The 24,952-nt window shown below is 43.7% G+C and overlaps 1 long non-coding RNA gene across 1 annotated transcript in view; it reads left to right on the top strand.

Annotated features, from left to right (window-relative positions):
• Positions 1–24,677, top strand: part of LOC127327065 (uncharacterized) — a 229,148-nt gene extending 204,471 nt beyond the window's left edge. Inside the window, exon 8 of the long non-coding RNA XR_011755498.1 lies at positions 24,603–24,677. This is a non-coding gene — a long non-coding RNA (uncharacterized lncRNA). The remainder of the gene's footprint in view (positions 1–24,602) is intronic.
• Positions 24,678–24,952: the final 275 nt, after the last annotated feature.

Here is a 24,952-nt window from a genome sequence, read left to right as displayed (position 1 = left end):
ACATTGTAGAGATGGCGATGGTCGTATGTTTGGACAACTTTCCAACAATTATTAGCTAGGTCTCTATCAGTCCAATAGAAGACCTTTTTAGCCTAAGTAGCGAGAATATAATCATCATTCATCTTAGCCAGCCTCCCCACATTGATGCTCTTGAAGTACCCACTATTTTTGATCCGATCTTTGCCTTGCATAAACCATTCGATTTTAAAAATAAAAACTGACCTGTGATCATGGTACTATAAACAAATATTGTCCTTAAGGTTTCCAAAGTAATCACTGTGATCATTGTTTGTGCGATTTACGGCACCGTATAAAATGATTTCACTGTTCTATGTCGTATTATTCGCATCACGGCTGGTAGTGCTAAATTGAACCTTGTTACCTATGCACGATGTGTATCTCGTGATCCTGAAATCCGGAGAACAACCCAACGCAAAGACATCCTTATTTACATTAATTCCCCTTCTCATATCCTCCTTAAGCTGCAACACCACAAGCAAAGAAATATATGAAAAATCTGCAGTGACAATAGATATCAAATAGATGTAGCAACACGTGAACGAAGAGCGAAAACTAACTTTATTCTCGAACTAGTGCGCAAATCCTGTTCTCATTTCTTTATCAATGTCTCGAACTCTCTGTTGGGTTAATTCATTTTTCTATCGACTATTTTTTTAAAGTCAGTTGTCCAGACATTGTTAAGTATGGATGTATAAAAGTAGGCAGGCTAAGATGTGAAAACATACCGTCTATATTCGACCGTTTCATCACTGTTGTGCAAAACATACCACACCATTGTTTTAACTTCTAGAGGATTTTCCCCACCATAATTGCATGCTGAAATAAATTTAACCCCGTGTCTAAAAACTTGAACATCATAGGCATCAAGATCTTCAAAATCTGAATTTCTTGGTTCCTTGTTATACACTGTGTTGACTTCATCCATGTATATCGAGCAAAATGTGAGACATTCATCGGCAACATATCCCTCAGCAATAGAACCTTCTATCAGTGCCCTGTTCCTCAGATAGCGCTTCAAAGTGTATAGTCGCCTTTCAACTGGGTACATCCACCCATAATGCACAGGACATCTTTGGCGTGCCTCTTCCGGTAAATGTACTTCTAGGTGCACCATCACATCAAAGAAAGTTGGGGGAAATGCACTCTAGCATGCACAAGATCTTAGGTATCTCTACCTCTAGTTCTTTCAGCACGGTCTTGTTTATAGTTTTGATGCACAGTACCCTGAAAAACCTGCCTAACTAAGCAATTGCCTCATATATATCCTTACTTACGTGTCCTCTCAATCCAGCAGCTAAGATAGTTTGCAAAATAATGTGACAATCATGTGTTTTTATGCCTTATACCTTGGTTCCATCAGAAATTATACATTTTGCAAAGTTCGAATCATATCCATCTAGAAACCTCAACTCCCATAGGAATTGACAGAATGAACGCGCAAGTTCTCGAGAAAGGGCATATGGAGCCTCCGGCCACTCATAGTGGACTTCCCCTTTCTTCTTTTCCAATTGTATATGTTTTAGAACATTGAAGCTATCCTTCCCGATGTCACACCTAGCATTAATGGTGTCCTTATTTTTCCCATCCATCTTGAGAATTGTTTCAAGAAACTTGTCACAAATATTTTTCTCAATGTCCATGACATCAAGATTATATCTCAGCTTCAAGGTGGGCCAGTACTCCAAGTCCCACAAACTCATCCTCCGGCCCAAATTGGCAAATGTTTGGGCTCACTTTTCTTGGTTTTTGTTGTGCCGCGTTGGGGCTGGGAGTGGTAGGATCGCTTCCTTTTAGTGTTGTCAGCTTCTTTATTTTTATCTTGCTAGTTGGATGAGTTTTGCTTCTTTTGCATGGCTGCACTTTCCTTCCTTTTCATGGCTTCTTGTTCCTTCTTTTTCATGGCTTCCACTTGTAATTCCTCTGGAGAAAGCTTTCTAACCTTCTCCAACAATTCTTTCAGCTCATCTGTAGTGAAACTATCGGGCTTATCATGATTCGTATGAGCCTTCAGATATATATTATTTGTGCACATACAATGTTTCTTTGGAAGGAGACGAAAGTGCCCAAAATACCCAAGTTTTCCTTTTAGAAGTTTTGAAAGCAGATCTTTGTCATAGTGAATAAAAGCAACATAGCCTTTTGTAGTACGTCCTGAAAGAGTGCTTAGAGCTGGGTAGTCGTGAATACACCAAAGAACTGTTGCTTCAAGAGAAAACATTTTATCCTGAGCTTATGATAGAGCATCAATTGTATCCATAGCTTTCCAAAGTAATTGTAATTCTTCCATAAGAAGCTCTTGAAAGACATTAAAGTCCTTCCTAGGTGATTGAGGGCCTGGAATCAACAAGGACATCATGAAATTTGACTGCTCCATTGTAACACCCCAACTTTTGCAACCTTGTTTAGTTGTCCAGAGTGCAAAAATCACGGGGAACAAATACTTTTTAAGTTTTGCTTGTGCTTCCATGTGTTTAATTGAAGAGTTGTCTGACTTTGTTTGATGAGCGATGTTTGATGAATAATGTTAAGTGAAGCAACTCAACCCACATCTTCTTGTCTCGATAGAACACTCATGCTATGGCCACTCTTATATCACCTTAATCTCCTCTCTTCAAAAACATTTGAACCTTATGTCTAACCAAAAACCTCTCTTGTTTTGTCTTATGACTCAAGGTTTTTGTTTCAAAAGATTTTACCAAAAAACCTTTTATTTTAAATTGGCTATGGTCACCTCAGAGCATAGTATCACAAAAAAGGGTTTCTAAAGTTATTTTGGTCTGACAAAAAAGTATTTTCCAAATGTCTTACCCTTACTTTGTGTAACTTCAAAAATTTATAAAAGATTTTATATGCACTTTTGATTTCCGAATGTAAAATGCAGTGATCCATATTTTATTCTAATTTGACTATGGATCATCCTACTCTTCGAAAACCCTCTCTCATCTCCAAGTTTTCAATTAAACTTTTTTTTATCTATTTTAAATCAAATAAGAGCCATAGACACCAAAAATAATTAGAGGGCTATTTGATATGTGATCAAGTATCCTTGGCATTTTCCTTGCCACTAATATGTATCATTGATCTATCATTTAACATCCCAACCTCATCTAGTCAAGATCTTGTTAGATGATCATTTGGCCAACAAATGAATGATTAATCTCCAATTGTATCTCAAGCCCTCAAATATAATACAACTTTACGTTAGAAAACACTCTTGGCCTAACCATCTTATGTCTTGATCACCTTCTCTAAATCATCATACCTAGATCCTATTCTTAGAACCTTATCCTCAAGAAACTCAAACAAAACATCATCTATAAAAATAAAAAAATCTGTCTATTGCCCTATGGTAATGCTCCCAATCTTCAAAGTTTGAGTTTCCCTCCAATACATCTAAAACCCTATTCTTCTCTATTTTGACTTCCAAAATAATTCTAGTTTTATCAATACTTTTCATTTATTTTCTCAAATAAAATAGGGAATGTGTGTGGTATTTTATATCACCTTATTTCCACCCAAAAATAATTCTATATAATTATTTGCTTCGTTTTATTTTATTTTTGACAAAATGCATGTTTATGGTACTTATACCATTTCTTGCTTTGCTCTTGCTTGTTTTTAAATTTAAGAAAAAACCTAGCTTTCTTAGTAAAGTAAGTAGATCTTTTTGAAATTTTATGTAATACCTAGCTTCTCTCAATTATTTTTTATTTTTCAAAATCCTTTTCAATTGGATTTCTTTCAAATGGTCCTTAGGGATTTGAGGTGATTGAAAGATTTATCAAATGAGTTCAGTTTTAAAAGGTATCCCTTAGACCTCAAGTCCACCTCTCCGATCTATCCATCGACATCATCATCTATCAACTCATGATCCATTGACGTGATCTTTTGATCTTTTCATCACTATCTCCTTAATTATTTTCTAAACACCATCAAGACACCATCTTGGTGACTATCGCCAACACTAGTTCATGGTTGACATGCATGTCATCCTTGGCTCCTATTGGCCTCTTTATTGCATGGCTAGAGGGAAGGCCGACCATGCCATACCTTGCATTGGCATAGGTGTATAGCTATGACTCTATGTCTCTCCATTCTCCAAGCTCGTGTGCTGCACCTAGAATCTATCTTTTCCACCTTTCGTTGCACCTCGTCTCCAATTCTGGATGACCACCTAGAAGCTACAGCAACCCTTTTGGCCTCATCCTCTTGGATGCTTGAGATGGCCGATGCCAATCTTGTGCCAATGCTTGGGAAGCCTCTTCCTCCCTTATTTTCCCCCCTTTGCCTCTGATCCCCAAGCAGCTACTGGACCTCATCCAGATCACCTCCACAACCCCACCCATCAGGAGCATCGTCTAGATGATCCAAGCCCTCACCTTCATTTTCTCTCGCCCCCCATGGTCGCCCAATTTTGGCAGCGGACCAAAGAGCACGCCAGGCTCAGAGTCTGCGCCAAGGACTAGTCACTTTCCATCCTCTGTATTGTAACATCCCAAATTTTAAAACAAAGAGAAAATGGATTTCCCTTTTTCAAAAAATGAGAACCAACAAAAACTTTTATTGAATCAAGTGCTATGCATAGTGCTTATGCTTGATAATTGTGTTTTTTCCAAAATCCTTATGAGAACTACTTTGATATATTCCTAAACCCTCAAACCTCACCCTTCTTTTTCATCCTCCAAGAGAAAACCAAAATAAAAATAAATTTAAATTAAGAAGAGAGGCCTAGGTAAGCCTATGGCTATTCTTGCAAATACTAAACCTTGCCATGCCAACCTTGTGTAGATGGTTTGAAAAACCTCACCCCACCCAACCTATCACCTACAAACCCAACAAATTTAGTAATGGTCAAATCACCTACAAACACTTATAAACACTTTTGGAGTCAAAGAAACTCAACTCAAATCAAATTTGAAATCAAATTGTGCTCACATGCACTAATGGTCAAATCTGCCATTTTTAACCTGATGCCCACTTTGAGCCTATGTTTTGGGAGATCTTCAAACCAAACAATTCCAACTCTTTGCACCTCATCCAAGACCACATCAAGGTGAACAACTTTGGTAAAGACCACCCCTGCAAATTCATCCTAGATCAAAAGTTATGCTCAAGCAAAGTTGGAACTTTTTAACAGATTCTAGTTAGTACCTATTTTAAAATTTCACAAATCTTTTTAATTTTCAAAACCACCACCACCCTTGTGTGCCTTTGATCATTTGAACCAAGTCCACCAATATTCATTCAAAATTTTCAATTTTTTTTTCATGCGGCCATTATAGCAAACACTTGGTGAGCAAGATCAAACCTAAATCAAAATCACTATTTGCAATAGTGCCCTGGCCAAACTTTGATCACCACTTGCTCAAGCTTTGTCTCCTGGTTCCCTCACACACATTGCCGCTACTTGGACGTGCTAGAGAAGGCCAGACATGGCCATGCCAAGACCATGCCGGTCATGTCTCACATATGCCATGCCAACCCTAGCCCTCCTCTTTTCTAGCTGTGCCCACCTTGTCTCCTAGATGCACCTCACTCTCCTGGTCACGCCTAAGCTAGCCACGATCGAAGAGGAACCCTGCACCACCGGGAAGGCGCCATGTCTGCGGCGCCCAGAACGCGCGCCAGACACGCTCTGGACGCGCCAGTGCATCGCCTGCCGCCGTCGACACAGCGCTCCTCTCGCCCTCTCCCTTCTCACACGCACTCACCTAGACGACAGCAACCCGCCAGACACGCTCCCGTGCCTGTGCAAGCGCGGTAGCCATCGCCATCATCGCCGTTCTTCCGCCATCGTGCCACACGACATCGACATTGCAAGGGCTATCCTGACCACCCCCGTCCCCGCCAGCACGCTCCCTAGCCTCGCCTTGACGTCGCCTACCTAACCCTGCCCTCGCCTTGCCCCTTCGCTCACCGGAACAGCCGCGCCACGGTCGACCCGACGAGCACCCCCGCAGACCTCCTCGCCCCTATAAAATGAGAGCTCCCCCTCCTCAAATCTTCACACCAACAGCTCCGCCTCTCCTCTCTGATCATCCTCAACACCTTGCTCCTCCACATTGACCACCGGAGCAAGACAATTCGTCGCTGGAGCCCGCGGAACCGTAGCAGACGCCACCGTTGATTGCGACCACCTCAAGCGCTCCCACGACCACCGCTGAACTCGCCGTCATCGACAACCTCCAGCACCGCCGACGCCCAGCCTCGCCTACCGCCGGTGAGCTCGCCCATGCCAAACCCTCGCCGCGCCAGTAAGCCCTCTTGCCGTCGACGATGATGAACGTGGATCGTTGGATCCCATTCTAATCGTGCGGTCCATGATAGAACATACCGCTTCGGGTTTTATGAGGCACTGATAGGCGTGCCCCACCCTGTCAGGCGGCCTGCTCACGCTGGACGCGCAGTTGGGCCAGCCCACTTCTCTCTCTCCCTTCATGGCCCATTATTTTTCCCGCGCGAGCCCAGTAGTTTGAATTTGATTTAATTCAATTCAATTCAAATGCATACTGGCGTCATCTTTAATTTTGAATAAACAAAAAATCTACCAAACAAAAAAATCTACCAAACCAAATTTGACCAACTATATATTGGTGTCCTACGGCCGTTTGGACAAAAAATGGATTCGTCAATTGGAAAACAGAAACATGACTTTTTTCAGGTTTTAGATTTTGATGAAAAAAATAAAAAATACCCCCGGCGCACCGCCATATAGGTGCGCCGGCAGTAACTTAGGCTATATATGCCAAACTAGCCCGGTGCACCTTTTCTCTCTTCCATTTCCCCCATCTTCTCTTTCACTTCTCCTCCTCCTCACTTCTCCGGCCTCCTTCTCTTCTCCTCCATTTTCCCCCTCTTCTACCTTCTTATCCCTCTAATCCCTCCCTCCGGCGAGCACCTCCTTAAGCTACTCACCGGAGCACCTCCTCAAGCTACTCCATGCAGCACCTCCTCAAGATATCTCACCAGAGCACCTCCTCAAGCTACTCAACGGCGAGCACCTCCTCAAGCATCTCGCCGGTGAGCCCCTCCTCAAGCATCACCTCCTCTCACCCCTGGTCCGGCCACCTCCTCTCACCCCGACGATCACCGACGACCACACCGGAAACCACTTCCTCTTTGCAAGCAGATGACCACGGTGGCGGCGGTACATCTCCAAGGCACGACCTAGAACTTGACGTACGACCTAGAACATGACCGACCTAGATCTAGATCTAGATCTAGATCTGCTTTTTTTGAATCCTGGAAAACATACACTACAAGAAAAGTTCTGATAGACAACGTCTCAAAATCGTCCGCTAAGGGGTGTTTTTCGTCGCCTATGGGCCTAACCCGACGATATGGGTTCTGTTGTCGAAACTGCGTCAGGCAAAGTCCTACCACGTTTTTTCCGGTCCGTCGCGCTTGGGTGCCCTTCCGCCACGGAAAATCGGACCGTTGCTGAAGTGTTTCCGGGAGCCCGTTGACTGCTGACGTCATGCAAACTGACACGTGGCAGACGCCGTTAACTGGCAGTTAACGGCGTTAACCGCTGAAACCCCGTGGTAGATGGTAGGCCCACACGAGGCCTGCCACGTCTTAATCGGGCCGGCCCATTAAGTTTGCGGGCCGGGCCAGCTGACTTAGTTTGATCGGTCAACTATATAGCTGGGCTGGTCCATTAGTTACGTGGGCCGGGCCTAACCTCTAAGGTTGACTGGTCAAAACATTAATGAGCCAGCCCACTAAGCATGTGGGCCGGGCCGAATGCACTCGTTTGACCGGTCAACAGGCAAAAGGGCCGGCCCACAAGACATGTGGGACCCACTTTCCTGTTATCGGGCCGGCCCATTTACCTAGTGGGGTCCACCTTAAAGCAAGTGGGCCGGCCCAAGAAGTTATTGGGCCGGCCCAATTAGCATGTGGGTCCCACTTTCCTGCTATCGGGCCGGCCCATTTAGTACGTGGGGTCCACAATAGATCAAATGGGCTGGCCCAACAAGAAAGTGGGCCGGGCCAAAACACAGGTGGGTCCCACTTCCCTGTTAAAGGGCCGGCCCATTTAGTATGTGGGGTAGCAAGTGGGCCGGCCCAACAAGACAGTGGGCCGGGCCAAAAGCGCAGGTGGGTCCCACTTTCCTGTTAAAGGGCCGGCCCATTTAGTATGTGGGGTCCACCATATAGCAAGTGGGCCGGCCCAACAAGATAGTGGGCCGGGCCAAAAACACAGGTGGGTCCCACTTTCGTCTTAAAGGGCCGGCCCATTTATTGTGTGGGGTCCGCCATATAGCAAGTGGGCCGGCCCAACAAGATAGTGGGCCGGGCCAAAAGCATAGGTGGGTCCCACTTTCCTGTTAAAGGGCCGGCCCATTTAGAACGTAGGGTCCACCATATAGCAAGTGGGCCGGCCCAACAAGATAGTGGGCCGGGCCAAAAGCACAGGTGGGTCCCACTTTCCTCTTAAAGGGCCGGCCCATTTAGTATGTGGGGTCCACCATATAGCAAGTGGGCCGGGCCAAAAACATAGGTGGGTCCCACTTTCCACTTAAAAGGCCGGCCCATTTAATATGTGGGGTCCACCACAAAAGCAATTGGGCTGGCCCAGCTAGTTAGTGGGCCGGCCCAGTAGTGGGTGGGGTCCACCTTAAAGCAAATGGGCCGGCCCAATTAGAGTGTGGCGTCCACCGTAAATCAAGTGGGCTGGCCCAATAAGTAAGTGGGCCAGCCCATTTAGTTGCTGTTTATATGCCGGCATAATAGGCGCTTTAGAATTTTGCGGGCCGGCACATATGTGATTTCGGTTAATTGGGCCGTTTAAGGGATGGGAATTCGTGTTTTAGATACTGAGAATATTTACGCAGCAATGATTTCTGTCGGATAGCCTCACTTACCACAAGCAACAAAGAAAAAATGCGCGAAAGAACTATAAAAACTAACTAAATATTACATCAGCTGCACGGCTTTGAAAAAATATTACAGAACCCAGAGAAATTGAATGGTAATTAAACCTAGCAATACAATGAAGCGATCCGGCAATCTTTTAAGTTGTCCATGCAAAAGACCTATATCTGAAACAAAGACATTACAAGTTAAGACAAAGAACAATGGAAAGGCAAAGACAATACAATATTGTTTGCCAAAGAATTTGGAACTCATCATTTTAAATGCGTTATAACAAGATCATTGTAATGCGCACAATAAGCAAACAAAGAGTGCATGCCGCATACCAATGACCAATATAACAGAGCATGTTAGAATGAAACAGCAGACTTACTACTGTCGAGTCCCATGCAAACCAACATGTTCAGGGAGTACAAAATTGGCATGAACAACATAGTAGCAGGCTATAAATTTTGTAACAACGACTGAGCAAGATGAAGTTATGATGGCTACATCTACAGAGCAGGGAATGTAAACCAAAAATAGAAGTTACGATGGCAAAAGCTAAAGAGGATGGCATGTGGGACCGACCTGCCAACAGCGTTCTCATCGTTTCAAAGGGGGCATGAGATCAAAAGAAAAAGGCAAGTAGCCAGAAATTAGGGGTAAAAAATAACTCCAAGAAAGGAAACTTTTATTGTTCGTAGAGGATGACATGCGGGACCCATGAGCCAGCAGCTTACTTAAAGTTTCAAAGGCGGCATGAGATCGAAAGAAAAAGGCAGGTGACAAAATATTAGGAGCCAAAGATAATCCAAGAAAAGAAACTTTATTTACATAGAGGATGACATGCGGGTCCCATTTTGCAGCAGCGGTCCCAACGTTTCAAATGCGGCTTGAGATCAAAACAAAAAGAAAGTAGCCCGAAATTAGGGGGTCAAAAAAATCCAAGAAAATAAAGTTGATGGACATAGAGGATGACATGCGGGTCCCATGAGCTAGCAGCTTACTCAACGTTTCCAAGGCGGCAGGGGATCAAAAGAAAAAGGAAATAGCCAAAAATCAGAGGGTGAAAAAAAACAAAGAAAATGAACTTTTATAGTACATAGAGGATGACATGCGGGTCCCATGAGCCAGCAGGTTCCTCAACGTTTCAAACGTGGCATGAGATCGAAAGAAAAAGGCAAGTGACCAAATATGAGGAGCCAAAAATAATTCAAGAAAGGAAAGTTTTATAGTACATAGAGGATGACATGCGGGTCCCATGATCCTGCAGGTTCCTCAACGTTTCAAACGTGGCATGAGATCGAAAGAAAAAGGTAAGTGACCAAATATCAGGAGCCAAAAATAATTCAAGAAAAGAAACTTGATTTTACATAGAGGATGACATGCGGGTCCCATTTAGCAGCAGCGGTATCACCGTTTGAGAGGCTGCACGGGATCGAAAGAAAAAGGCAAGTGACCAAATATCAGGAGCCAAAAATAATCCAAGAAAAGAAATTTTATTGTACATAGAGGATGACATGCGGGTCCCATGAGCCTGCAGGGTCCTCAACGTGGCATGAGATCGAAAGAAAAATGCAAGTGACCAAATATCAGGAGCCAAAAATAATTCAAGAAAAGAAACTTGATTGTACATAGAGGATGACATGCGGGTCCCATTTAGCAGCAGCGGTATCACCGTTTGAGAGGCGGCAGGGGATCGAAAGAAAAAGGCAAGTGACCAAATTTGAGGTGCCAAAAAAAACTCCAAGAAAAGAAAGTTGATTGCTCATAGAGGATGACATGCGGGTCCCAATTAGCAGCAGCGGTCTCAACGTTTCCAAGGCGGCAAGGGACCAAAAGAAAAAGGAAGTAGCCAGAAATCAGGGTGTCAAAAAAAAATCCAAGAATAGAAAGAATTTTGGTTCATAGAGGATGACATGCGGGACCCATGATCCTGCATCGTAACCGGCTCGATCGGAGAGCGTTGAACGAGATGGCGCGATCGAGAGAAAAATCAATGCCAGAGAGGCTGCCATCTGGGCCCTACATCCCTCGGCGGTGCGGATTTGCGTTGACTCGGCCGGCGAACCCGAGAATTCGAGATGTACCACGTCCCGGGCCACCATACGCAATGTTTTGGCCGGTTTTGTCGGGCTAGGTGGCCTCAAAAACGAGAAAAAAAACGTTTTGACATGCACAACGGACAGACCCAAAATCGTCGGCCATGGTACACCAACAACCACGGCGCGACTTCAACTTCGTCGGCCATGGCAACTTTTCTTGTAGTGATACCGCCGGCGCACTAGGCTGGTGCGACGGTGATAAATCGAGTTACCGCCGGCGAACAAGATGGTGCGCCGGCAATAAGCCTTTACCACCGGCCCGTTCGCACCAGCGGGCGCTGGTGCGCCGGCAGTAGTGCTTTTTGGTGCGCCGGCAGTAAGCCTTTTCCTAGTAGTGATGCAGCCGCAAAACACGACACTGAGCATCTCCCCATCTAGTCGTATCTCACTACCCCGCAGGTATCTCACCTCCTTTTCATGGCTGAAGATTCTCTTGCTTTCTACGACACCTAAACTACATGCTCAACAAGATACTAAAATATGGAGATACATAATATTTCGATTAGATCTAACAATGCGCATGCCGCCCTCCGAACCAGATCTAGCTCCGCCGCCACTCAACGCTGCCCCTGCATCTCCGACCAGTTCCGCCGGTGAGCATCCGCCTTCCCTCCGTCGCGCGTTGATCACAGTCGCACCATGGTTTCCCGTCGCCGCTCAATATAACGATCTTGGCCGTCAGTTCGGGAATCCACGGCTGCATGCCTCCCCTTGCCCCCGCATGGCCCGGCCATGGAGGCTCCCATGCTCGGCCATGCCTCTGTTTTCCGTCGCGCGTGTGCGCTGCCACTTAGCTGGGCCGGCATGTGCTGGATCTTGCCCTGGCCGCCGAAATGTCCCATATTCTTTTCCTTTCTTTTTCCAGAATTAATGCACATATGAATCTGCTCAAGCTTTTAAATCTCTAAAATTTAACCCCTCACTCAAAAACATTGATTACAATTTCTCTGTAAGTACCAATAAAATTGGACCACCTGCAGCTGCATGCATGTCCCTTACTGCTCTAGATAATTACTGGAATTATTGTTTATGAAAAGTTACTTCTGTGTGGTTTATTAAATTGTGAGAGTTTTGCTTATCTTTTAGAAGTGAGACCAATTTTGTTAGAAAGTAATCTCTAGTAGCTCCATTTTGGTGTATGACATCATAGCATGAGTTTCCTGGATTTTGTGTAGTTTAGAATTTAAGATCAGTCCAGTTTGGACTTGTGTGATCTTTAGATTGTAAGATAAACAAGTTTTTGCAACCAAACCAACGCCCAGAGGTTCTTACCACACTAGTATATATTTGGGTCAGAGGACAAATTTTTATAAGGTTTAGGGAATTTCTAATACTTTTTGAAAAGGAAAACCGGGCCCTTTTCAGTGTAATTTTTTTAGTAATTATTTTATGACTTGGAAAAATGTGAACCCAATTTTGTGTGAATCCTTGTTCGATTGTCTACCCAGTGATATGAAGTTTGCTTGCTGAATTTGGATACCATTATGTGAGCTAAATAAACTAGTCCTACGTTTTCTGCCTTTAGAAAATTGTTTAAAAATATTTTATTATTTTTTTGGCATGAAACCAACTTGGTTGAACTCTCCTAGAACATACCTACCACTAAGTATAAATATTTCCCACTAGTTGGGTACTAGGATTTTTTGACTAATTATTAGGATTCTAGACATTTGCCACTAGGGAAATTGAGTGGCTTTTATTTAAAATTGTTTATTAATGAACTTTAGCACTAGGTCCCTTCTGGTGGTTTCCAATACTCATTACCCACCAATGGTTGTGTAGTTATTGCATTTTTGTGAGGTAGAGCCTTTTTAGCAAATAGATGTACCGTTAATGCCTGTTCTAGTAATGATAATAAATAGTTTTTTAAAAAGATGAGCATCTTGCCCTAGGTGCTATTTATTTGATGTGTTTAGTGCCTCTGATTTAGTAGTTTGCTACTAGTCTTGTGTGTTTCGTTGATGCTATGGTTATGTGTTGATTGTTCGCCTTTTTTATTTTTGCGATGTTAGAATGCGAACACTATCAGAGAAGGAGAGGATCTTGGTGAGGAATTCGAATAGGAAGGAAGGGCAGATGGTTCATGAAGATGAAGTATCCGGACAAATAGCCAACCAAGGCAAGCCACCTCTTGATTCATACTTTGTCCTAATTATCTTTCTCTTGCATTATTACAAGTTTTATAAATTTCATGGTTTTATTTATTTATGTGAGTGGTTCTGCCACTCGAAGTTTTGTTATTCCACCCTTACGGGTACTGCCCCTCGTTGATACCTACTGGACATTCCTGGTAGCGATATGGTGCTTAACACCTTATCCTCTCTTTGTCACCGCTTTTCAAATAAAGCAGGACTATAGGTTGGGAGCCCTTTGAAAAAGATGTTTTATGAAAGAGGTTTCAAGAAAGGAAGTTCTTCGAAAACCTTGGAACGGGGTAACCCTGCCCAAGTGTGTGTTTTTGAAAAAGAAAACGTGTTTGCAAAGTAAGTTTTGCTGGAGGAAAATGGAAATAAAAATTGTTTCGAAAAGCTTTGGTGACTAATTTCCTAGCCGGACCTAGCCAGTGCAACCACACTACCCCAACGTGGGCACGAGACTTAACCCGTAGTTTATTGAACCTGGTGTGGGACACCTCATAACTTCTATGAGGGTCATCTAGTATGGCCCAATACACCGTAGTTGCCTATGGCCGGACGATACAGTGGGTCTTCCGACATGGTTCTGGGGACACACTCAAGGGTGGAGGTGTACTGCCAGAGTGCCGGGAAGAATAGCACACAGGAAAGGACCCAAACTAGGGGATGTAGGCAAAAGGTTATGTTCAGGAGTTTGTTGTGGCATAGATGATATGCAGGGAGGAGACCCACACGATAGATTGCTGGATAGTTGTGGGGAAAATGTACAACCTCTGCAGAGTGTAAAACTATTCGAATAGTCGTGTCCGCGGTTATGGATGTGGGAAAGGCTGCTGCTTGGCATAAAAGAAAGTTTTGGTTTATAAAAGTGTTTTCCAAAGGGTATGGCAAAGAATACCAGTGGGACTCGTGGAAGTGTACCTCGGAGGTACGGGGGGAATACTAGTGGGACTGGTGGAAATATACATGGGAGGTACGGTGGAAAGTTTGAAAAGTTGTTTTGGTCATAATGATATGACCGGAAAGGAAAATGTGCCACCCTTACCTATTAGTCTCCAAAAGAAAACTTGTTTTCAAAAAGGTTTTCATCAAAAATATAGAGATGTCATACTCTCGAGAGAATCAATCTCTCACTCCTTGTAACCCTAGAATAGTGCATGTTCCTTGCTACTGCCAAATGCATATCCTTTACTTCTCTCTAAGGTTGTTGGCGAGTACAATTCATAATGTACTCAGGGCTTTGTCCCTGGCTATTTACTTGGCCAGAATTGGTGGAGTTCGACAGATGAAGAAGGAGTTGAAGACGTCTATGCGAGCTAGGAATGTGTTCCCAGTCAGTTACATGTAGGTTTATGGCATGACTTGGGCCATGCGAACGCTTTCGTCTGAAGTATTTCCGCTATGTCGTAACAAGTTATACACACTAATCATGGGATCGTGAATGTGTATGCATAACGGGTGTTTCAGTCGGCTAGTCCGGGGCCCCACATCCATACAACCCCAAGGTGCAAAGTTGTATGGAATAACATAGGCAGGCCACATGTTGTAGTTTGTGCTCATGTTGTTTTTGGGATTGAACCCATCAGTAGCAAGGCCAAGTCTAATAATATTCCTGGCATCTGCAGCAAAGCCTTGCCGTCAGCTGAATGGCTCATTTCACCCAAATGTTTTCCTACCTTAGGCTTTCTGTATAACTTGTGCCACTGTGCCTCATCTGATGATTTTTTCATAGAAATAATCCCCCGCAGCCTAGTTATCAATGGAAAATTCCTCAACACTTTCTACGGAGTCTTCTTTGCTTCAATATTTTTCCATCTTGACTCGCCGCACTTAGGGTAATAATCAATGTCAGCATATTCCTTTCTAAAGAGAATGCAATTTTTGATGCACACATGTATCAAAATGTATCCAACCCCTAATTTATCGATAACAGCCTTCGCTTCACGGTATGTTCTTGGGAGTGTATTAGCAGGAGGAAATGTTTCACGCAAGTGATGACCCGCAAGTATAGGGGATCGCAACAGTCTTCGAGGGAAGTAAAACCCAAATTTATTGATTCGACACCAGGGGAGCCAAAGAATATTTCTAAGCTTTAACAGATGAGTTGTCAGCTGCACCTGGAAATAGACTTGCTCGCAACAATTTATCAGTATTAAAATTTTTATAGCAGTAACAGTAGTGAAGTAACAGTAGTAATGAAATAAAAATACCAGTAGTGGTGATATCAGTATACAACATGATTAAAATACTGTAGGCATAGGGATGGATGAACGGGCGCTGCATGGATAAGATAATTCATATAATAAGCAAGACATGGGACTAAGTAACCATAGGAGTGTGTTCCTATTTAGTCGTGCGTGCTCGCAAGGAGAAACTTGCATGACATATTTTGTCCAACTAGCCCGTTTGCAGCATGGCCTCAAGGGAATCTACTGGTAATTAAGGTACTCCTTTTAATAGAGTACCGGAGCAAAGAATTAACACTCCACGAACACACGTGATCCTCACATCATAGCCATCCCCTCTGGTTATCCCAATTTCTATCACTTTGGGGCGTCGGGTTCCGGACAACGATATGTGTATTCAACTTGCAGGTAAGATCAAAAACAATAATTATCCTCATGAATCAATAACATGTTTAGATCTGAGATCATGGCACTTGGGCCCAAAGTGACAAGCATTAAGCATAACAAGTTGCAACAATGTCAAAAGTACTAACAATGAATACTAGACACTATGCCCCTAACAATATTATAACTATTACATGAATGATCTCATCCAATCCAAACCATCCGCTACAGCCTACAATGGGGGAATTACTCACACATGGATGGGAGAATCATGGATGGTTGATGGAGAGGCATTGTTGATGATGGTGGCGATGATCTCCTCCAATTCCCTGTCCCGGTAGGGTGCCAGAATGGAGTTTCTGGTTCCCGGATTGGGGTTTCTAGTGGCGGCGGAGCAGCGGAACTCTTTCTGGAATAACGTCGAACCCCCCTGTATTTTCAGGTCAGGGCCTTTTTGTAACGCCAAGGGTAGTACCCCTATTAGATTTGTTTGTGCCCTTTTTCTTTTACACATCATCATGGCATATGCATCATAGCATTCAAGTTTTATGTAACTAAATAAAATTATTTCTCAAACCCTAGCTATTTTATTTTTCTCTCTCATATGGTTTATTTAATAAACACTCCTCTTTTCGTTCTTTTAACAAATCCCCAACAAAACAAACTATTTTATTTTGGGTCCCTCTTGATTCATACTTTGTCCTAATTATCTTTCTCTTGCATTATTACAAGTTTTATAAATTTCATGGTTTTATTTATTTATGTGAGTTGTTCTGCCACTCGAAGTTTTGTTATTCCACCCTTACGGGTACTGCCCCTCGTTGATACCTACTGGACATTCCTGGTAGCGATATGGTGCTTAACACCTTAACCTCTCTTTGTCACCGCTTTTCAAATAAAGCGGGACTATAGGTTGGGAGCCCTTTGAAAAAGATGTTTTATGAAAGAGGTTTCAAGAAAGGAAGTTCTTCGAAAACCTAGGAACGGGGCAACCCTGCCCAAGTGTGTGTTTTTGAAAAAGAAAACATGTTTGCAAAGTAAGTTTTGCTGGAGGAAAATGGAAATAAAAATTGTTTCGAAAAGCTTTGGTGACTAATTTCCTAGCCGGACCTAGCCAGTGCAACCACACTACCCCAACGTGGGCACGAGACTTAACCCGTAGTTTATTGAACCTGGTGCGGGACACCTCATAACTTCTATGAGGGTCATCTAGTATGGCCCAATACACCATAGTTGCCTACGGCCGGACGATACAGTGGGTCTTCCGACATGGTTCTGGGGACACGCTCAAGGGTGGAGTTGTACTGCCAGAGTGCCGGGAAGAATAGCACACAGGGAAGGACCCAAACTAGGGGATGTAGGCAAAAGGTTATGTTCAGGAGTTTGTTGTGGCATAGATGATATGCAGGGAGCAGACCCACACGATAGATTCCTGGATAGTTGTGGGGAAAATGTACAACCTCTGCAGAGTGTAAAACTATTCGAATAGCCGTGTCCGCGGTTATGGATGTGGGAAAGGCTGCTGCTTGGCATAAAAGAAAGTTTTGGTTTATAAATGTGTTTTCCAAAGGGTATGGCAAAGAATACTAGTGGGACTCGTGGAAGTGTACCTCGGAGGTACGGGGGGAATACTAGTGGGACTGGTGGAAATGTACCTGGGAGCTACGGTGGAAAGTTTGAAAAGTTGTTTTGGTCATAATGATATGACCGGAAAGGAAAATGTGCCACCCTTACCTATTAGTCTCCAAAAGAAAACTTGTTTTCAAAAAGGTTTTCATCAAAAATATAGAGATGTCATACTCTCGAGAGAATCAATCTCTCACTCCTTGTAACCCTAGAATAGTGCATGTTCCTTGCTACTGCCAAATGCATATCCTTTACTTCTCTCTAAGGTTGTTGGCGAGTACAATTCATAATGTACTCAGGGCTTTGTCCCTGGCTATTTACTTGGCCAGAATTGGTGGAGTTCGACAGATGAAGAAGGAGTTGACGGCGTCTATGCGAGCTAGGAACGTGTTCCCAGTCAGTTGCATGTAGGTTTATGGCATGACTTGGGCCATGCGAACGCTTTCGTCTGAAGTATTTCCGCTATGTCGTAACAAGTTATACACACTAATCATGGGATTGTGAATGTGTATGCATAACGGGTGTTTCAGTCGGCTAGTCCGGCGCCCCACATCCATACAACCCCAAGGTGCAAAGTTGTATGGAATAACATAGGCAGGCCACATGTTGTAGTTTGTACTCATGTTGTTTTTGGGATTGAACCCATCAGTAGCAAGGCCAAGTCTAATAATATTCCTGGCATCTGCAGCAAAGCCTTACCGTCAGCTGGATGGCACATTTCACCCAAATGTTTTCCTACCTTAGGCTTTCTGTATAACTTGTGCCACTGTGCCTCATCTGATGATTTTTTCATAGAAATAATCCCCCGCAGCCTAGTTATCAATGGAAAATGCCTCAACACTTTCTACGGAGTCTTCTTTGCTTCAATATTTTTCCATCTTGACTCGCCGCACTTAGGGCAATAATCAATGTCAGCATATTCCTTTCTAAAGAGAATGCAATTTTTGATGCACACATGTATCAAAATGTATCCAACCCCTAATTTATCGATAACAGCCTTCGTTTCACGGTATGTTCTTGGGAGTGTATTAGCAGGAGGAAATGTTTCATGCAAGTGATGACCCGCAAGTATAGGGGATCACAACAGTCTTCGAGGGAAGTAAAACCCAAATTTATTGATTCGACACCAGGGGAGCCAAAGAATATTTCTAAGCTTTAACAGATGAGTTGTCAGCTGCACCTGGAAATAGACTTGCTCACAACAATTTATCAGTATTAAATTTTTTATAGCAGTAACAGTAGTGAAGTAACAGTAGTAATGAAATAAAAATACCAGTAGTGGTGATATCAGTATACAACATGATTAAAATACTGTAGGCATAGGGATGGATGAACGGGCGCTGCATGGATAAGATAATTCATATAATAAGCAAGACATGGGACTAAGTAACCATAGGAGTGTGTTCCTATTTAGTCGTGCGTGCTCGCAAGGAGAAACTTGCATGACATATTTTGTCCTACCAGCCCGTTTGCAGCAGGGCCTCAAGGGAATCTACTGGTAATTAAGGTACTCCTTTTAATAGAGTACCGGAGCAAAGAATTAACACTCCGTGAACACACGTGATCCTCACATCATAGCCATCCCCTCTGGTTATCCCAATTTCTATCACTTTGGGGCGTCGGGTTCCGGACAACGATATGTGTATTCAACTTGCAGGTAAGATCAAAAACAATAATTATCCTCATGAATCAATAACATGTTTAGATCTGAGATCATGGCACTCGGGCCCAAAGTGACAAGAATTAAGCATAACAAGTTGCAACAATGTCAAAAGTACTAACAATGAATACTAGACACTATGCCCCTAACAATATTATAACTATTACATGAATGATCTCATCCAATCCAAACCATCCGCTACAGCCTACAATGGGGGAATTACTCACACATGGATGGGAGAATCATGGATGGTTGATGGAGAGGCATTGTTGATGATGGTGGCGATGATCTCCTCCAATTCCCCGTCCCGGTAGGGTGCCAGAATGGAGTTTCTGGTTCCCGGATTGGGGTTTCTGGTGGCGGCGGAGCAGCGGAACTCTTTCTGGAATAACGTCGAACCCCCCTGTATTTTCAGGTCAGGGCCTTTTTGTAACGCCAAGGGTAGTACCCCTATTAGATTTGTTTGTGCCCTTTTTCTTTTACACATCATCATGGCATATGCATCATAGCATTCATGTTTTATGTAACTAAATAAAATTATTTCTCAAACCCTAGCTATTTTGTTTTTCTCTCTCATATGGTTTATTTAATAAACCCTCCTCTTTCCGTTCTTTTAACAAATCCCCAACAAAACAAACTATTTTATTTTGGGTCCCTCTTGATTCATACTTTGTCCTAATTATCTTGCTCTTGCATTATTACAAGTTTTATAAATTTCATGGTTTTATTTATTTATGTGAGTGGTTCTGCCACTCGAAGTTTTGTTATTCCACCCTTACGGTCACGCCCTCGTTGATACCTACTGGACATTCCTGGTAGCGATATGGTGCTTAACACCTTATCCTCTCTTTGTCACCGCTTTTCAAATAAAGCAGGACTATAGGTTGGGAGCCCTTTGAAAAAGATGTTTTATGAAAGAGGTTTCAAGAAAGGAATTTCTTCGAAAACCTTGGAACGGGGCAACCCTGCCCAAGTGTGTGTTTTTGAAAAAGAAAACATGTTTGCAAAGTAAGTTTTGCTGGAGGAAAATGGAAATAAAAATTGTTTCGAAAAGCTTTGGTGACTAATTTCCTAGCCGGACCTAGCCAGTGCAACCACACTACCCCAACGTGGGCACGAGACTTAACCCGTAGTTTATTGAACCTGGTGCGGGACACCTCATAACTTCTATGAGGGTCATCTAGTATGGCCCAATACACCATAGTTGCCTACGGCCGGACGATACAGTGGGTCTTCCGACATGGTTCTGGGGACACGCTCAAGGGTGGAGGTGTACTGCCAGAGTGCCGGGAAGAATAGCACACAGGGAAGGACCCAAACTAGGGGATGTAGGCAAAAGGTTATGTTCAGGAGTTTGTTGTGGCATAGATGATATGCAGGGAGGAGACCCACATGATAGTTTCCTAGATAGTTGTGGGGAAAATGTACAACCTCTGCAGAGTGTAAAACTATTCAAATAGCCGTGTCCGCGGTTATGGATGTGGGAAAGGCTGCTGCTTGGCATAAAAGAAAGTTTTGGTTTATAAAAGTGTTTTCCAAAGGGTATGGCAAAGAATACCAGTGGGACTCATGGAAGTGTACCTCGGAGGTACGGGGGGAATACTAGTGGGACTGGTGGAAATGTACCTGGGAGGTACGGTGGAAAGTTTGAAAAGTTGTTTTGGTCATAATGATATGACCGGAAAGGAAAATGTGCCACCCTTACCTATTAGTCTCCAAAAGAAAACTTGTTTTCAAAAAGGTTTTCATCAAAAATATAGAGATGTCATACTCTCGAGAGAATCAATCTCTCACTCCTTGTAACCCTAGAATAGTGCATGTTCCTTGCTACTGCCAAATGCATATCCTTTACTTCTCTCTAAGGTTGTTGGCGAGTACAATTCATAATGTACTCAGGGCTTTGTCCCTGGCTATTTACTTGGCCAGAATTGGTGGAGTTCGACAGATGAAGAAGGAGTTGACGACGTCTATGCGAGCTAGGAACATGTTCCCAGTCAGTTGCATGTAGGTTTATGGCATGACTTGGGCCATGCGAACGCTTTCGTCTGAAGTATTTCTGCTATGTCGTAATAAGTTATACACACTAATCATGGGATCGTGAATGTGTATGCATAACGGGTGTTTCAGTCGGCTAGTCCGGGGCCCCACATCCATACAACCCCAAGGTGCAAAGTTGTATGGAATAACATAGGCAGGCCACATGTTGTAGTTTGTGCTCATGTTGTTTTTCGGATTGAACCCATCAGTAGCAAGGCCAAGTCTAATAATATTCCTGGCATCTGCAGCAAAGCCTTGCCGTCAGCTGGATGGCTCATTTCACCCAAATGTTTTCCTACCTTAGGCTTTCTGTATAACTTGTGCCACTGTGCCTCATCTGATGATTTTTTTCATAGAAATAATCCCCCGCAGCCTAGTTATCAATGGAAAATGCCTCAACACTTTCTACGGAGTCTTCTTTGCTTCAATATTTTTCCATCTTGACTCGCCGCACTTAGGGCAATAATCAATGTCAGCATATTCCTTTCTAAAGAGAATGCAATTTTTGATGCACACATGTATCAAAATGTATCCAACCCCAAATTTATCGATAACAGCCTTCGCTTCACGGTATGTTCTTGGGAGTGTATTAGCAGGAGGAAATGTTTCACGCAAGTGATGACCCGCAAGTATAGGGGATCGCAACAGTCTTCGAGGGAAGTAAAACCCAAATTTATTGATTCGACACCAGGGGAGCCAAAGAATATTTCTAAGCTTTAACAGATGAGTTGTCAGCTGCACCTGGAAATAGACTTGCTCGCAACAATTTATCAGTATTAAAAAATTTATAGCAGTAAAAGTAGTGAAGTAACAGTAGTAATGAAATAAAAATACCAGTAGTGGTGATATCATTATACAACATGATTAAAATACTGTAGGCATAGGGATGGATGAACGGGCGCTGCATGGATAAGATAATTCATATAATAAGAAAGACATGGGACTAAGTAACCATAGGAGTGTGTTCCTATTTAGTCGTGCGTGCTCGCAAGGAGAAACTTGCATGACATATTTTGTCCTACCAGCCCGTTTGCAGCAGGGCCTCAAGGGAATCTACTGGTAATTAAGGTACTCCTTTTAATATAGTACCGGAGCAAAGCATTAACACTCCGCGAACACACGTGATCCTCACATCATAGCCATCTCCTCTGGTTATCCCAATTTCTATCACTTTGGGGCGTCGGGTTCCGGACAACGATATGTGTATTCAACTTGTAGGTAAGATCAAAAACAATAATTATCCTCATGAATCAATAACATGTTTAGATCTGAGATCATGGCACTCGGGCCCAAAGTGACAAGAATTAAGCATAACAAGTTGCAACAATGTCAAAAGTACTAACAATGAATACTAGACACTATGCCCTAACAATATTATAACTATTACATGAATGATCTCATCCAATCCAAACCATCCGCTACAGCCTACAATGGGGGAATTACTCACACATGGATGGGAGAATCATGGATGGTTGATGGAGAGGCATTGTTGATGATGGTGGCGATGATCTCCTCCAATTCCCCGTCCCGGTAGGGTGCCAGAATGGAGTTTCTGGTTCCCGGATTGGGGTTTCTGGTGGCGGCGGAGCAGCGGAACTCTTTCTGGAATAACGTCGAACCCCCCTGTATTTTCAGGTCAGGGCCTTTTTGTAACGCCAAGGGTAGTACCCCTATTAGATTTGTTTGTGCCCTTTTTCTTTTATGCATCATCATGGCATATGCATCATAGCATTCATGTTTTATGTAACTAACTAAAATTATTTCTCAAACCCTAGCTATTTTGTTTTTCTCTCTCATATGATTTATTTAATAAACCCTCCTCTTTTCGTTCTTTAGCAAATCCCCAACAAAACAAACTATTTAATTTTGTGTATTAAATATTTTGGCAACGACTATGAAGTTGTTTTCTCTCTCTCCATCTTGTTATTCAAGTTCAATTTTTGTTTGAGCAGGTTTCAATCAAATTTCAAAAATAGTTTGAAAAAAGGGAATTTAAAATAAAACTGTAACTCCTCTAATCCGGGCCTCTTTTTCCCGGAACCATCTTCCCTCTCTTTTCTCTCCTTCCCGGCGGCCCCTTCCCTTTTTTCCTCTGGCCCATCCACTTCTGGATACCATAGTTCCCGCTACTACCCTCATAGGATACTTATCAAAAGCTCAATTTTGTACTGGATCGGGCCATCCTATTAGTAAACCCCCTGTAGCCCTTCGACCTTGTCGTATTCCTATCTTCTCACGCAGAGAACATGAGAGAGCACGAGCTCCACCCCACCTGCTCCCGTGGTCCTCCCCCTCTCAACCACCACCGCACCCACGCTTTTACCCTCCCCTTTTAATCCCTCTCACACCACCAGAAACCCTAGCCCCTCTCCTTCCCAACCGCCGCCACTTCCCAATGACTTCCCTTTCACCTTGTCTCTCCTCACGTGAAGAAACAGAGAAGAAAAGAACCACCAAAGTCATGGCCGGACTTGCAGTGAGCTCGACCGTGCCGTCACCACGGGCGCTCCCTTAGCGAGCCGAGACTACCGGAAGATGCGCCTCGCCTCCCTCGTCGTCCTCCCCAAAGGAATCGACCTAGAAGTTTCTCAGTCGCCCCCAAATTCACCGATTCTGTCTCCAACTCCGGCGAGGAAATCATCAATTCCGGTCGTCTCCGACCTTCTCCGTCGTTTTCGAGCACACCATCGTGTGCATGGTGAGCTTGCACCCCTCCTGGACCTCTTCCCCTTCTGATTCCCTTTCTCAGCCACCCTGCCGGCGTTGACCGCTTCTTGCCGCCGCAGGTGCTCGCCGTTGGCGCCGTTCCGGTGCGTCCCTGGCTTCAACCCCGCTAGATCCTCCATCCCTGTGAAGTTCCGCATCGAGCACGATCTCTCCCATGACTTGGCTCCCTCTCCCACGTCAGATCGGTGCTCAACCAGAGCTTCCTTCCACCATGAACTTCCTGCCCGAGCTCCGACCAATATCCTTCAAAACGTCAAGGGTTCCGCGCCCCACAACAAACAGTATCATCAGCGTAGTGGTAAGTTCCTTGATCTTCAGATCCGGCTTTGGGCCTTAGCCCATTTCTCTCCAGGGAAGCCCGACGCTGGTGCACGCCCAGCATCTGTCCACCGCCAGCCCAGCATGCAGGGCAGGTTCGGCCTAGTTCCCTATGTGGAGCCTTTTCTTTTTATCTATTTTTCATGTAATGGCTAAATCCATATCTTTTGAACCCTATTTTCAAATGCAAAGTATTGTATATGAAATTGATCAGAAAAATGCAAGGAACCTTAGTATGCCATCCATTCATCTGTTTGCATCTCGCCTCATGTCGTTCGATGATAGTTATCCATGTTCACCTCACATATATGCGTAGTATTTCGGATACCGAGCTCACCTTGCCATGCTTTGCCATGCTAATCAACACTTAACTTTGTCGGTAGAAATGCAACTCTAACCTAATTTGTTTGTGCGGGGTTCCGACTCCGCTTAAATTTGATAATTGCATTGCATCATCGTTGCCATGTCATGCATACCATCTTGATCATGCTGGATCTTCTTTATCCGTAGTAGTAAGACATGCATACGCTGTGTGTTCCAGCATTTGCTTCTTCCCAGATAGGATCACGAAGTGGTGTTGTGAGATACGACATGTTCTCCGGATGTTCCTCGGCAAGCTTTAACATGCAAGCATTTCCCATACTTCTGCCTCTGCAGAAGTCGCTCACCTATTTTATTTTGCCTTCTCCCTCATGGGTGCCTTGTATCCCTTGTTTCTGTTATGCACGTATAGGTCGCGGAGCCGGTGCGAAGTGGTTTATTGCCCCAATGTGTGTTTAAACCACCTAGTACGCTGTCGCAAACAACTAGGTACGCTTCGGAGATACGGCTGGACTTCGATTCGGGTTCAACTTGGTTAGGTGGCTTCCTGGACATTGTTGCCGTGAAGGA

This window comes from Lolium perenne, chromosome 3 (assembly GCF_019359855.2).
Source record: "Lolium perenne isolate Kyuss_39 chromosome 3, Kyuss_2.0, whole genome shotgun sequence".
NCBI lineage: Eukaryota > Viridiplantae > Streptophyta > Magnoliopsida > Poales > Poaceae > Lolium > Lolium perenne.
Note: the sequence above shows the minus strand (reverse complement) of the source record. Positions and strands in the feature narration are given on the sequence as shown.